This window comes from Bombina bombina, chromosome 6 (genome assembly GCF_027579735.1).
Source record: "Bombina bombina isolate aBomBom1 chromosome 6, aBomBom1.pri, whole genome shotgun sequence".
NCBI classification, from domain to species: domain Eukaryota; kingdom Metazoa; phylum Chordata; class Amphibia; order Anura; family Bombinatoridae; genus Bombina; species Bombina bombina.
In genome coordinates this window covers 767,615,801-767,631,695 of record NC_069504.1, presented here as the reverse complement: position 1 = coordinate 767,631,695, position 15,895 = coordinate 767,615,801, and positions in this window count along the sequence as shown.

Genomic DNA, 15,895 nt, shown 5'->3' with positions numbered 1-15,895 from the left:
GACACAGAGAACAGAAACTCGAAAAACCGGCATGCGTTTAAAGCACTAGTATTTTATTAGCTTAACACCAAAAAATGAATAATAAAAAATAACACCTAAAAATAATAATGATAATAAGAAAAAACAGATATCAATGAGAAACGTCTCTTGGGGATAAAGCGTACATGTGAAACTTGATAGATAATTTAGTAGGCTTCAGAGAGGAAAAAACTACAACACCCCTATCAGAGGACAACCCCAAAATTATAAGGGATATGTTGTTATCAGCAGGGCCGGACTGGCAATAAAAAGCAGCCCTGGAAAAATATGAAGACCAGCCTTATTTTCTGTTGAGTCGGTAGATTGCACATGCCCCATTTTTCTCAAAGGGGATTACAGGGTTACTCCTTCCCCAATATTTTTTCAGAATTAAATTATATTACTTTGTATTAAATAAAAATGTCAGATTGATGTTATATAGGCACCCTACAACCCTATTGCATCCATTAATACCCCATTTAAATTGTAGCTTTCCAGCCCCAGCTGCTGCAGCCCACCGGGAAATCTCCTGGTATCCTGGTAGGCCAATCCGGCCCTGGTTATCACAGTCTGTTTACACAATATGGAGTGGAACACAACTGCAGCTCAATACAAAAATGATAGTATGTTACACAAGACTGTCTGAATCCTCTATTGCAGAAAGGAATCCTTCAGTCTAGTGAATTAACACATTTATATATCATATGGTTGAAAACTCATTCAGTAACGTACTGAACAAGGAAGAAAAGTATACTGACAATTATCACAGGCAGATATTATCAGGTACAAAGTAAGGAGTAAGCTACAAATTAGTAACAGATTAGGCAGCAAAACACTAGGAAGTGTATACGGATTTCAGCAGGTATTACTGTAGTGGTAAGCGTAAGACAGCGCACAAAGTAATACAATATTTACAGATAGTCTAGACTGGTAACAGTGTGGTAATGCGGTAGAAGAATAGGGTACCTGAGTCCTTTAGAGCAAGCTTGGTAAAGTGTAGCGCTGATCCGTTTCTGCTGACACAGAGAGATGTTGCAAAGACCGGAACAGGTCCGGAAGTGACGTCACGCTACTCCCAAGTCCTCCGCTAATACTTGCTGACTGAGAGAGGAATTACGCTGAAGGTAGGAGCTGCGGTAAAATTAAAGCAGCAAGGAAAAAGTTATTTGAGACAAGGTACTTTACCCCACTGTAGAGAGGATGGAGTTAGAAGGTAGTCCTTTAGTGTACTTCAACAGGTTTAGGTTTGGCAATGCAATTCCTTCTTCCAAGATAGGAATCGTATGACAGGTTAAGGCTTGTAATCCACACAGGTGCAGAGAAACTTCAATACTGAGCACAGAGTGAAAGGTGAGCAGCTGTCTTAAGGAAAGACCAATGAATCAGAGGATAGTGGGTGTAACCAGGAGTAAAAGGGGAATGTGCAAGGCAAAACCTGACAGTTGTCATGATAATAGATTGAGGATTTATGTAGTAAGTGAAGCAAAATAGTGGATAAAAAACAATCCCATAGCTTACGAGTCTTGCGTTAGCCTTAAAAAGCAGCGTTGAGAGGTCCCAACGCTGCTTTTTAACGCCCGCTGGTATTACGAGTCAGGCAGGAAAGGGTCTACCACTCACTTTTCTTCCGCGGCTCGAGCTTACCGCAAATCCCCTTACGTCAATTGCGTATCCTATCTTTTTAATGGGATTTGCCTAACGCTGGTATTACGAGTCTTGGAAGAAGTGAGCGGTAGACCCTCTCCTGGCAAGACTTCTACCGCATTTAAAAGTCAGTAGTTAAGAGTTTTATGGGCTAATGCCGGAACATAAAACTCTTAACTAAAGTGCTAAAAGTACACTAACACCCATAAACTACCTATTAACCCCTAAACCGAGCCCCCCCCCCCCCCATCGGAAACACTTTAATAAATATATTAACCCCTAATCTGCCGACCGGACATCGCCACCACTTTAATAAACATATTAACCCCTAAACCGCCGCACTCCCACCTCGCAAACACTAGTTAAATTTTATTAACCCCTAATCTGCCGTCACTAACATCGCCGACACCTACTTACATTTATTAACCCCTAATCTGCCGCCCCCAACGTCGCCGCTACTATATTAAAGGTATTAACCCCTAAACCTAAGTCTAAACCTAACCCTAACACCCCCCTAACTTAAATATAATTTTAAATAATCTAAATAAAATTACTACAATTAAATAAATTAATCCTATTTAAAACTAAATACTTACCTATAAAATAAACCCTAAGCTAGCTACAATATAACCAATAATTACATTGTAGCTAGCTTAGGATTTATATTTATTTTACAGGCAATTTTGTATTTATTTTAACTAGGTAGAATAGTTATTAAATAGTTATTAACTATTTAATAACTTCCTAGTTAAAATAAAGACAAATATACCTTAGCAAAGAGATCAAACTAAAAAAGGATCAAATACATAAGGATATTTGAGTTATTTCAGAAAGGTATATAACATTTCTCTTTTAAATTGTTGTTACTTGAATAGTTTGTACTTTCAGATAATATATTTTGTATTTCTATTAACTTTATATTTTGTTTTTTATAGGTGGTAGACCTGAACTGTGAATTAGTTTCACTACAGAAATTGAATAGTTAAAGGTTTGAGTTAATTTACATTCTTTTGTATTCTGGTTTTTAGTATTGCAATTAGATAACAATTAGATTGTTTGCATAGGTGAGCAATTAGGAGGGACCCCACCCTATCTTTCTGAGGGTATTTAAAGAGATCTGTTTAGCTCTGCTAAACATTTAGCTCTGCTTCTTAGCAAAGAGATCAAACTAAAAAAAGTATCAAATACATAAGGATATTTGAGTTATTTCAGGAGTTATTCAGGGTTATTCAGTAGTAAATAATACTTATATTTTTCTTATTGTTAAAGTGTTGCATAGTTTAAAATGTCTCAGATACAGTGCAATGGGTGTTTTGCACTTTTTAATCGTTCTACTTTTTGGAGATTTAGGGGCTGTCCTGTTTGTAAGCAGTTTTCCCTGTTAAGGGAGGAAATAGCTAAACTTCAAGCTAAGGTAAGTAACATACCTGTTACCTCTACAAAGCTGCCTCAGAAAGAAGCCCCTCTACCCCAGAGATCAGCAAGGAGAGGCAGATGGATCACTGTAGGCTCTGGAAGAATTAGAACAGTAGACCAGAAGCATTGCCCACAACCTCTGCCATTGCAAAACTCCTATGCTGCTCTTGCCGAATACACTTGTGATGAGGAGATTGCTGTTTCTGAGCCCTCTGAAGCTGTAACAGGTAATTTAAATCTATTGGCACCTGATTCTCCAGGTAACATAACGAAGGAAAGAACTGCAGATGTGTTTTTGAGAAAAAGACTGTTAGTGGGTGACTCTATTTTGAGGAATGTGTATTTAGGTGAAAGTAAAGGAGAAACAAGGGAGGTTAGATGTCTTCCAGGAGCTACTGCTCACAGGGATAAGAATCGTATTTTGAGAATTGTTAAGGCAGCAGGAAAGGGAAGTGAGTTAGATGTGATTGTACATTTAGGAACAAATGATCTGGCTAGTAATCATGTTGCTGCTGTTCAGAAAGAGTTTTGTGACCTAGGTAAATCATTTAGAGACTGTGGCATCAACTCTATCATTTTCTGCTATTTTACCTGTGTATGACCAGGAAGCAGGAAAGATGGAGCGGATAACAACATTTAATTCTTGGTTAGATAAGTGGTGCAAGGAACGAGGATTTGGTTTTATTGGCCATTATAGCTCTGTTTGGAAAGATACTAGGTTATTTAGGAGAGATGGCTTGCATTTGGATGCTAAAGGAACAGAGTAACTGGGAGAGGAGTTCAAATACTTTATTAGAAATCATTTAAACTAATAAAGGGGGGTAGCATTTATATATCCACCTGCCCCCCACAGCATGCCAAAACTGTTAGTCCAAGTAACAATTCTAGAAATTCTAGTAGAAAAATTCTTTGTGCCATGAGCACAAATGCTCGCAGCTTAGGAAATAAATTACCTGAACTCATTTCAATAATGACTAGGGACAACTTGGATTTAGTAGCTATAACAGAAACATGGTACAATGATTTGCATGACTGGGACATAGTCATACCTGGATACAGGTTATTTAAAAAGAACAGAGTAGGAAAGAAAGGTGGAGGAGTTGCTTTGTATGTAAATGAAAATATAAAGGTTACTGAAATTGTAGGAACAAATGATGAGGTGGAAAGTATTTGGGTGACTTTGGAAATTGGAGATAAAAATGTTTTTAGAATAGGGGTTGTATATAGGCCTCCATTGCAGGATGAAAAACTGGACAATCTGTTATTAGATGAAATAACCAAAATGACCATGAAGGGTAAGGTTATAGTACTGGGGGACTTTAATTTGCCAGATATAGACTGGAAGATTCCTTCTGCTAGATCGGCTAGAAGCAGGTATATTCTTGAATCTCTGCTAGGGGAATCACTTGAACAATTAGTCAAGGAACCAACTCGTAAGGAAGCTATATTAGATCTAATACTTACAAACAGTGATACAGTTTCAGATGTGTCTGTAGGTGAGAACTTAGGATCCAGTGATCATCAATCTGTTTGGTTTAGTATTCATGTTCAGGAACTGTCCACCCAGACTAAAACGAAAGTTTTAGACTTTAGGATGGCAGATTTTTCATTAATGGGAGAATACCTAAAAAACTATTTAAAGGGTAAAACTCTTATTACAGGGGTTCAAGAACAGTGGGAATTTGTGAAAGGTGCCATTTTAGATGCAACCGCACACTGTATTAGACATGTCTGTAAAAGTAAAAGAAAGCGGAAACCAATTTGGTTTTCCAAAGAAGTAGCACATGCTGTAAAGACAAAAAAGATAGCTTCTAAAAATTACAGACACACACAAGCAGATGATGATATGAAAATATGGAGACTCCAACAAAAAAAGACTAAGCAGTTAATTAGGAAGGTTAAAGCTCATGCAGAAGAGAAGATAGCACAGTCAGTAAAACATGGGGACAAAACATTCTTTAGATATATCAGTGAAAGAAGAAAAAATAAGGTAGGAATAGTAAAATTGAAATCAGTTGATGGTAGAATAATAGAAGGAGATAGGCAGATTGCAGACTGTCTCAATGATTACTTCTGTTCTGTTTTCACTAAAGATTGTGAAGATACAATGTCTACATTAAGGGATGCTACGCAAAATAGAAACAAGCTTAACAGTAATCTTTTTACAGAGGATGAGGTTTTGTTAGCATTATCAAAAATAAATGTTACAAAGGCAGTGGGTCCTGATAATATTCATCCAAGGGTTTTAAAAGAACTTCGATCAGTGCTAACTGTCCCATTAACTGATCTGTTTAATCAGTCACTATTAACAGGAGCTGTCCCAGATGATTGGAGAATAGCAAATGTAATACCCCTTCATAAAAAGGGCAGTAGAGAAAAATATGGCAACTACAGGCCAGTTAGTTTAACTTCAGTAGTAGGGAAATTAATGGAAAGCCTCTTAAAAGAAAGAATTATGACTTACATAAAGACAAACAATTTAGAGGACCAAAATCAGCATGGTTTTACTTCAGGGAGATCATGTCAGACTAATCTAATTGACTTCTTTGATTATGTAACAAAAGTATTAGACAAGGGAGGAACAGTTGATGTAGCATATCTAGATTTCAGCAAAGCATTTGACACCGTCCCACACAATAAACTTATTCACAAACTATATCTCCTTGGTCTAGATTCAAAAATTGTGAACTGGGTGGAATGCTGGCTTAAGGACAGAAAACAAAGTGTCTTAGTAAATGGAGTTCATTCAGCAGAGGGGGCTGTTACTAGTGGTGTTCCTCAGGGGTCAGTTCTGGGGCCTGTTTTGGGGGGCTACAGGGGAAAGTATGTCTCTTTGCAGATGATACAAAAATTTGCAACAGAGTGGATGTTCCAGGGGGGGTAGACAAAATGAGAAGTGATATACAAAAATTGGAGGATTGGACAAACGACTGGGATCTAAAGTTTAACACAGCAAAGTGTAAAATAATGCATTTAGGGAAGAAAAATCCAAATGTTAATTACAGACTCAATGACACTTTACTGACTGTTACAGACGAGGAACAGGACTTGGGAATTATTATTTCAGATGATTTAAAACTTAGTAAACAATGTAGTAATGCAGCGAGTAAGGCTAGCAGAATGCTTGGATGTATTGGTAGAGGTATTTGCAGCAGAAATAGTAAGGTTCTTATGCCACTTTATAGATCATTAGTTAGGCCTCATCTTGAGTATTGTGTGCAGTTCTGGAGACCATATCTTCAGAAGGATATTAACAAACTTGAATCTGTGCAAAGGAGGGCTACCAAAATGGTACATGGTCTAAAAAATAAAACTTACCAGGATAGGCTCAATGACCTAAATATGTATAGCTTAGAGGAGAGAAGGGAAAGAGGTGATATGATAGCAACTTTCAAGTACATTAAAGGGTTTAGTAAAACTGAGGCTGTGGGTATTTTACATAAAATGGAAAATTCAAGAACAAGGGGTCATGAGCTCAAGCTAAAGGGTAGTAGATTCAGGAGTAATTTGAGGAAGCACTTCTTTACAGAAAGAGTGATTGATTTATGGAATAAACTTCCTCAATAGGTAGTAGCAACAAACACTGTGGGGGACTTTAAAAATGCATGGGACAAGTATAGGGCTATCCTACGAACTAGATAAGTTTATACTGTTAGGTAAGGTCGGGCAGACTTGCTGGGCCTATGGCTCTTATCTGCCGTCAATATCTATGTTTCTACCTGTAAAATAAATCCTAACGTAAGTTACAATTACACCTAACACTACACTATCATTAAATTAATTACCTAAACTACCTACAATTAATTACAATTAAATTAAATAAACTAAATTACGAAAAAAAAAAACACTATATTACAGAAAGAAAAAAAATTACAAGAATTTTAAACTAATTATACCTATTCCTATCCCCCTAATAAATTAAACCCCCCCCCCAAAATAATAAAATTCCCTACCCTACACTAAATTACAAATAGCCCTTAAAAGGACCTATTGCGGGGCATTGCCCCAAAGTAATCAGCTCTTTCACCTGTAAAAAAAATACAATACCCCCCCAACATTAAAACCCACCACCAACACACCCAACCCTACTCTAAAACCCACCCAATCCCCCCTTAAAAAAACCTAACACTACCCCCCTGAAGATCTCCCTACCTTGAGCCGTCTTCACCCAGCCGGGCACAAGTGGACCTCCAGAGGGGCAGAAGTATTCATCCAATCTGGGCAGAAGAGGTCCTCCAAGTGGCAGAAGTCTTCATCCATGTGGCATCTTGTATCTTCATCCATCCAGAATGGAGCGGGTCCATCTTCAATCCAGCCGACGCGGAGCCATCCTCTTCCATCGACGTCCTAACGAAGAATGAAGGTTCCTTTAAATGACGTCATCCAAGATGGCATCCCTTGAATTCCGATTGGCTGATAGGATTCTATCAGCCAATCGGAATTAAGGTAGGAAAAATCCTATTGGCTGAGCTCAATCCTATTGGCTGACCCAATCATCCAATAGGATTGAACTTCAATCCTATTGGCTGATTGGATCAGCCAATAGGATTTTTCATACCTTAATTCCGATTGGCTGATAGAATCCTATCAGCCAATCAGAATTCAAGGGACGCCATCTTGGATGATGTCATTTAAAGGAACCTTCATTCTTCGTTAGGACGTCGATGGAAGAGGATGGCTCCGCATCGGCTGGATTGAAGATGGATCCGCTCCGCTCCGGATGGATGAAGATACAAGATGCCGCCTGGATGAAGACTTCTGCCGCTTGGAGGACCTCTCCTGCCCGGATCGGATGAAGACTTCTGCCCCTCTGGAGGTCCACTTGTGCCCGGCTGGGTGAAGACGGCTCAAGGTAGGGAGATCTTCAGGGGGGTAGTGTTAGGTTTTTTTAAGGGGGCATTGGGTGGGTTTTAGAGTAGGGTTGGGTGTGTGGGTGGTGGGTTTTAATGTTGAGGGGGTATTGTATTTTTTTTACAGTGAAAGAGCTGATTATTTTGGGGCAATGCCCCGCAAAAGCCCTTTTAAGGGCTATTTGTAATTTAGTGTAGGGTAGGGAATTTTATTATTTTGGGGGGCTTTTTTAATTTATTAGGGGGATTAGAATAGGTGTAATTAGTTTAAAATTCTTGTAATTCTTTTTTTTCTGTAATTTAGTTTATTTAATTTAATTGTAATTAATTGTAGGTAGTTTAGGTAATTAATTTAATGATAGTGTAGTGTTAGGTGTAATTGTAACTTAGGTTAGGATTTATTTTACAGGTATATTTGTCTTTATTTTAACTAGGAAGTTATTAAATAGTTAATAACTATTTAATAACTATTCTACCTAGTTAAAATAAATACAAAGTTGCCTGTAAAATAAATATAAATCCTAAACTAGCTACAATGTAATTATTAGTTATATTGTAGCTAGCTTAGGGTTTATTTTATCGGTAAGTATTTAGTTTTAAATAGGATTAATATATTTAATGATGGTAAATTTATTTTGTTTAATTTAAATTACATTTAAGTAAGGGGGGTGTTAGGGTTAGAATTAGGTTTATGGGTTAATAAATTTATAATAGTGGCGGCGACGTTGGCGGCGGCAGATTAGGGGTTAATAAATTTAATATAGTTGCGGTGACGTTGGGGGGCAGATTAGGGGTTAATAAATATAATGTAGGTGTCGGCGATGTTGGGGGCAGTAGATTAGGGGTTAATAGGGATAATGTAGGTGGCGGCGGTGTCTGGAGCGGCAGATTAGGAGTTAATAATATAATGCAGGTATTGGCGATAGCGGGGGCGGCAGATTAGGGGTTAATAAGTGTAATATTAGGGGTGTTTAGACTCAGGGTTCATGTTAGGGTGTTAGGTGCAGACATAAAATTTCTTTCCCCATAGGAAACAATGGGGCTGCGTTAGAAGCTGGACGCTGCTTTTTTGCAGGTGTTAGGTTTTTTTTCAGCCAGCTCAGCCCCATTTTTTCCTATGGGGAAATTGTGCACAAGCACGTTTAGCCAGCTTACCGCTGACTTAAGCAACGCTGGTATTGAGGTGAGATGTGGAGTTAAATTTTGCTCTACGTTCACCTTTTTGCGGCTAACGCCAGGTTTAAAAAAAAACTGTAATACCAGCGTTGTCTTAAGGGAGCGGTGGGAAAAAAAGGCTTGTTAGCCCCGCAAGCCTTACCGACAAAAACTCGTAATCTAGCCGTATCAATGCACACAGATACATAAATGAACAAACTTCAACGTATGTTGTTAAAGGGTTCTAATAACAGATGCAGCAATACACAGAAATTTTATACCCATGACTAAACACATTACCAAAATCAGAGGGCAGTCCCAAAGTAAAGGGTTATAACTGTCATGATTGAGATAGAGGATCTATGTGTTTAGAAATGGGTATGGCATGAATGTGATGATCATAAAGTGTGGAATACGAACAACACTATTTAAGGTATCAAAGAAAGTCTTAAACAAAAAAAACCCCACGTAATTAGTGTAATGATTTTTGCAAATAATCAGTCTTTCTTTGTTATTGTGATATTGATAGAGCAAATGTCCAGGCATCCACTTATTGAGCGGTAGGAAAAGAATCCTCTGCCTTATTGAAAAGCAATCCAAGCACTCACAGTCTTAGATGTAACAAGACATAAACTCTGTGACTCCAAGCTGCATCGACAGCTGCATCGGAAATGTGAAGTGCGATTAAACAGCCATTTGTTCCAAACACACAGACTCCATGAAGTTTGCTGAAAAGGATAACGAATCCCACAAGTAGGCGTCTCATCAGAGAGATCAGCTGTTGCATACGCGCGTTTCATCATCCTCTTGACTGACAGGGACTTCCTCAGGACTGACGTCATTGTAAAGTCCTAAGCCTTTTATAGGCTAAACAAAACACGCCTAACAAATTAAATTTCATTACATTGTATATATAACAATCTTGAATGACACAAATTTGTAACAAATAAAATAAGTAGTGCATATAAAAAAAGTATGCAAATCCTAAACAAATTTTGTTCGAGAACACTAGAACAAACGAGGGCGTCTCCCGGACTCGGAAAATGCAGACAAGGGATTTTATACTCATAAAAGGTTTTTTATTTTATTAGGTGAAAAAAGCACTGAAAGGGGAATATTTATGATATTTTCATATAATAAATCAAGAAAAAATGTTTATTTATCGCTGGATACGTAACGAAAATGAAAAACAACAAAATGTCTGTAAAGAGGCGGAATCGAACCTAGGACCTAAAGATTTAGTATACCTGACTAAAACATCCTAAACAAGTTATTAAACCACTAAGCTATTTCGGATATAACCACATATGGTGGAAATCTGAGGCTACTAAAACCTAAAGTTATCTATGTAAAGATAACGTTTCATTCCCAGGGCGAAACTGAGAAAACTAAAGGGACATAGGTTCGAATCAGTGAATCATAAAGCAAGACCCAGACTAAACAAATCATGTTTAAATGTGGCTGAATCCACTCAGTCACTTGGAAGATTAACCCAAAATCACTTTACAGAACTCATATTTTGTGTTATTAGTTTCAGACACATGAAACTTCCCAAAGTATTGTCACCTCAAACTCATTGACTACTCAAATATAAATAAAGTGTCAATAAAACACTTTAAATATACTAGAAGCAAGAGTAGAGATACATGTATATGTCCATAAAAATATGTATATATATATAGACAAACATCAAGATCAGAGCAAACCCTTAAGTTACAAGAAAGAAGCAAATTCAAATTTTTCATTCAAACCAGTTGGTGCACAAGTATGCAAATGGTAAATCCAGCCTGTTTCTTTTTGGAGGAGGCATTTATCCTGATCTCCTCCACCTCCTTGGAGGAGATCGGGATAAATGCCTCCTCCAAAAAGAAACAGGCTGGATTTACCGTTTGCATACTTGTGCACCATCTAGTTTGAATGAAAAATTTGAATTTGCTTCTTTCTTGTAATTTAAGGGTTTGCTCTGATCTTGATGTTTGTCTATATATATATATATATATATATATATATATATATATATATATATATATATATATACATATTTTTATGGACATATACATGTATCTCTACTCTTGCTTCTAGTGTATTAAAAGTGTTTTATTGATACTTTATTTATATTTGAGTAGTCAATGAGTTTGAGGTGACAATACTTTGGGAAGTTTCAGGTGTCTGAAACTAATAACACAAAATATAAGTTCTATAAAGTGATTTTGGGTTAATCTTCCAAGTGACTGAGTGGATTCAGCCACATTTAAACATGATTTGTTTAGTTTGGGTCTTGCTTTATGATTCACTGATTCAAACCTATGTCCCTTTAGTTTTCTCAGTTTCGCCCTGGGAATGAAACGTTATCTTTACATAGATAACTTTAGGTTTTAGTAGCCTCAGATTTCCACCATATGTGGTTATATCTGAAATAGCTTAGTGGTTTAATGACTAGTTTAGAATGTTTTAGTCAGGTATACTAAATCTTTAGGTCCTAGGTTCGATTCCGCCTCTTTACAGAAATTTTGTTGTTTTTCATTATCATTACATATCCAGCGATAAACATTTTTTTCTTTATTTATTATATGAAAATATCATAAGTATTCCCCTTTCAGTGCTTTTTTCACCTAATAAAAGAAAAAACCTTTTATGAGTATAAAATCCCTTGTCTGCATTCTCCGAGTCCGGGGAGACACCATCGTTTGTGTTTTATATGCACTACTTATTCTATTTGTTACAAATATGTGTCATTCAAGATTGTTGTATATACATTGTAATGAAATTTAATTTGTTTTTTTGGCGAATATGTTCATCATTTCTTGGAGGCGTGTTTTGTTTAGCCTATAAAAGGCTTAGGACTTTACAATGACGTCAGCCCTGAGGAAGTCCCTGTCAGTCAAGGGGATGAAACGTGTGTAGGCAGCAGCTGATCTCTCTGATGAGACGCCTACTTGGGATTTGTTATCCTTTTCAGCAAACTTCATGGAGTCCGTGTGTTTGGAACAAATGGCTGTTTGATCGCACTTCACATTTCCGATGCAGCTGTCGATGCAGCTTGGAGTCACTGAGTTTTTGTCTTGTTACATCTAAGACTTTGAGTGCTTGGATTGCTTTTTCATAAGGCAGAGAATTCTTTTCCTACTGCTCAATAAGTGGATGCCTGTACATTTGCTTTATCAATATCACAATAACAAAGAATAACAAAGACTGATTATTTGCAAGAATCATTACACTAATTACGTGTTTTTTTTGTTTAAGACTTTCTTTGATACCTCAAATAGTGTTGTTCGTATTCCGATCTTTGCATTCATGCCATACCCATTTCTAATTTCTAAACACATAGATCCTCTATCTCAATCATGACAGTTATAACCCTTTACTTTGGGACTGCCCTCTGATTTTGGTGTTGTGTTTAGTCATCGGTATAAAATTTCTGTGTATTGCTGCTTCTGTTATTACAACCCTTTAACAACATACGTTGAAGTTTGTTCATTTATGTATCTGTGTGCATTGATAGTTTTGTATCCACTATTTTGCTTCACTTTGGAGCTTACTACATAGATCCTCAATCTATTATCATGACAACATATCCCTTATAATTTTGGGGTTGTCCTCTGATAGAAGTGTTGTAGTTTTTTCCTCTTTGAAGCCTACTAAATTATCTATCAAGTTTCACATGCACGCTTTATCCCCAAGAGACGTCTCTCATTGATATCTGGTTTTTCTTATTATGATTATTATTTTTAGGTGTTATTTTTTATTATTAATTTTTTGGTGTTAAGCTAATAAAATCCTAGTGCTTTAAACGCATGCCGGTTTTTCGAGTTTCTGTTCTCTGTCTCCATCCAGTTCCACACTTGCCACTTAAGCTAGTGTTTGCGATCCTATATATATATATTTTTTTAGGACCATTTGTGTGCTTTGGAGTGTGCTGAATTCCCTATCTTTTCATAAGGACTACTTATCCTTATTATCTGTCTTTTGTTTTTGTATATCCTATAAGGGTATAGTAGTTCTCTTAGCTAAGGTGGAAACTTCTCCTTCCACCCTAGGGACTGTTTGCCAAGCCTCCTTAGCTGAGTCGGCTATGGGAAACATCTTTTTTAAATATAGGGGATGGAAAAAAAGGTATACCCGGTCTCTCCCATTCCTATTAACTTACTGGACGCTCTAGGATAGACTACGCCGGTAGTGTTGGAGTCGCCCAGGGTAGCTAAAACCTCCTCAAGTAACAAATGGAGGTATTCAAGCTAAAAAACTGAAAGAAAACAACTTTAGGATCAGATAAAGATATTACTCCATCTGAGTCTGAGAATTCCCCCTCAGATACTACCAAAGTATCTTCCTCTTACAGGTTACAAGGAAGAAACATTCGGAATAGCAACTACTAAATCAATCACACTAATGATTGAAAATATGTCCTCTAGTAATGTTTTCTACCTTGTGGGAAAAACAGATAATGCATGAAATGCAGAGTAACTCCAGGTGAAGCGTGAGAGGAAGCGCAGGGCACTGCATGTGGGCCATACATTTTTTGGGACACTATAGGAGAAATTTGTGGCATAGCTTGGCCATTGTCAACAGACTCCTAAACAGTGTATGCCTTAGAAGGAGTAGGTTCAGAAAAAAGTGAAATTTTTTAATAAAAATTAACACATAAAAAACGTTACTGTCTCTTTAAATTTTAAAATGTAACTTTTTGTCCTTGCTGAGGTGCCCATCTGCCCTTCTAATACAAAAACTTTATTTCAAGCAAACTCTTTGTTTTTGTGTGCAGAAGGATAATTTAACATAAAAAATGTTACTGCTTATAAACTGATCATAAAAGGTCCGGAACGTAGCTATAGCATTGTCCGGTCCCACTTATATGGAAACATTAAGCGTTGTGCTTAGCAGTGACTTTTTCTCCAAAGGAAATTTATGCTTACCTGATAAATTGATTTCTTCTACGATACAACGAGTCCACGGATTTCATCCTTACTTGTGGGATATTATCCTCCTGTTAACAGGAAGTGGCAAAGAGCACCACAGCAGAGCTGTATATATAGCTCCTCCCTTCCCCTCCACCTCCAGTCATTCGACCGAAGGTTATAGGAAGAGAAAGGAAAAGCTAAAAGGTGCAGAGGTGACTGAAGTTGTAAATAAAAAATATAATCTATCTCAAATTGACAGGGAGGGCCGTGGACTCGTCGTATCGTAGAATAAATCAATTTATCAGGTAAGCATAAATTTCCTTTTCTTCTACAAGATACGACAAGTCCACGGATTTCATCCTTACTTGTGGGATACAATACCAAAGCAACAGAACACGGATGAACGGGAGGGACAAGACAGAGACCTAAACGGAAGGCATCACTGCTTGAAGAACTTTTCTCCCAAAAACAGCCTCAGAAGAAGCAAAAGTATCAAATTTGTAAAATTTGGAAAAAGTATGAAGGGACGACCAAGTCGCAGCCTTACAAATCTGTTCAACAGATGCATCGTTTTTAAAAGCCCATGTGGAAGCCACAGACCTAGTAGAATGAGCCGTAACTCTTTCAGGAGGCTGCTATCCAGCAGTCTCATATGCCAGGAGGATGATACTTCTCAGCTAAAAAGGAATAGAGGTAGCCGTAGCTTTCTGACCCCTACGCTTTCCAGAATAAACAATGAACAAAGAAGATGATTGACGGAAATCCTTAGTTGCCTGTAAGTAAAACTTTAAGGCACGGACACGTCCAGGTTATGTAACAGACGCTCCTTCTTAGAAGAAGGATTAGGATACAAGGAAGGAACAACAATTTCCTGATTAATATTCTTATTCGAAACAACCTTAGGAAGAAAACCAGGTTTGGTACGTAACACCACGTTATCAGAATGAAATATGAGATAAGGCGAATCACACTGTAATGCTGAAAGCTCAGAAACTCTTCGAGCAGAAGAAATAGCAACCAAAAACAGAACTTTCCAAGATAACAATTTTATATCTATGGAATGCAAAGGTTCAAACGGAGCCCCTTGAAGAACTCGAAGAACTAAATTCAAACTCCAGGGAGGAGCAAATGGTCTAAACACAGGCTTAATTCTGGTTAGAGCCTGACAAAAGGACTGAACATCTGGCACATCTGCCAAACGTTTGTGAAACAAAATTGACAACGCAGAAATTTGCCCTTTTAAGGAACTAGCTGATAACCCTTTCACCAATCCTTCTTGGAGAAAAGACAGAATCCTAACTTTGCTCCATGAGTAGCCCTTGGATTCACACTAATAAAGATATTTACGCCATATCTTATGATAGATTTTTCTAGTGACAGGCTTTCTAGCCTGTATCAAAGTACTGATAACTGAATCAGAGAATCCTCGCTTTGATAAAATCAAGCGTTCAATCTCCACGCAGTCAGCTGCAGAGAAATTAGATTTGAATGTTGGAAAGGACCTTGAATGAGAAGGTCCTGTCTCAAAGGAGGTTTCCACGGTGGTAGAGAGGACATGTCCACTAGATCCGCATACCAAGTCCTGCGTGGCCACGCAGGCGCTATCAGGATCACTGAAGCTCTCTCCTGTTTGATTCAAGCAATCACGCGTGGAAGGAGAGGAAACGGTGGAAACACATAAGCTAGGCTGAACGACCAAGGCACTGCCAAGGCATCTATCAGTTCGGCCTAGGGATCCCTCAACCTGGATCTGTATCTTGGAAGCTTGGCATTCTGTCGAGATGGCATCAGATCCAATTCCGGTTTGCCCCATCAGAGAATCAATGAGGAAAATACCTCCGGGTGGAGTTCCCACTCCCCCGGATGAAAAGTCTGTCGGCTTAGAAAATCCGCTTCTCAGTTCTCTACTCCTGG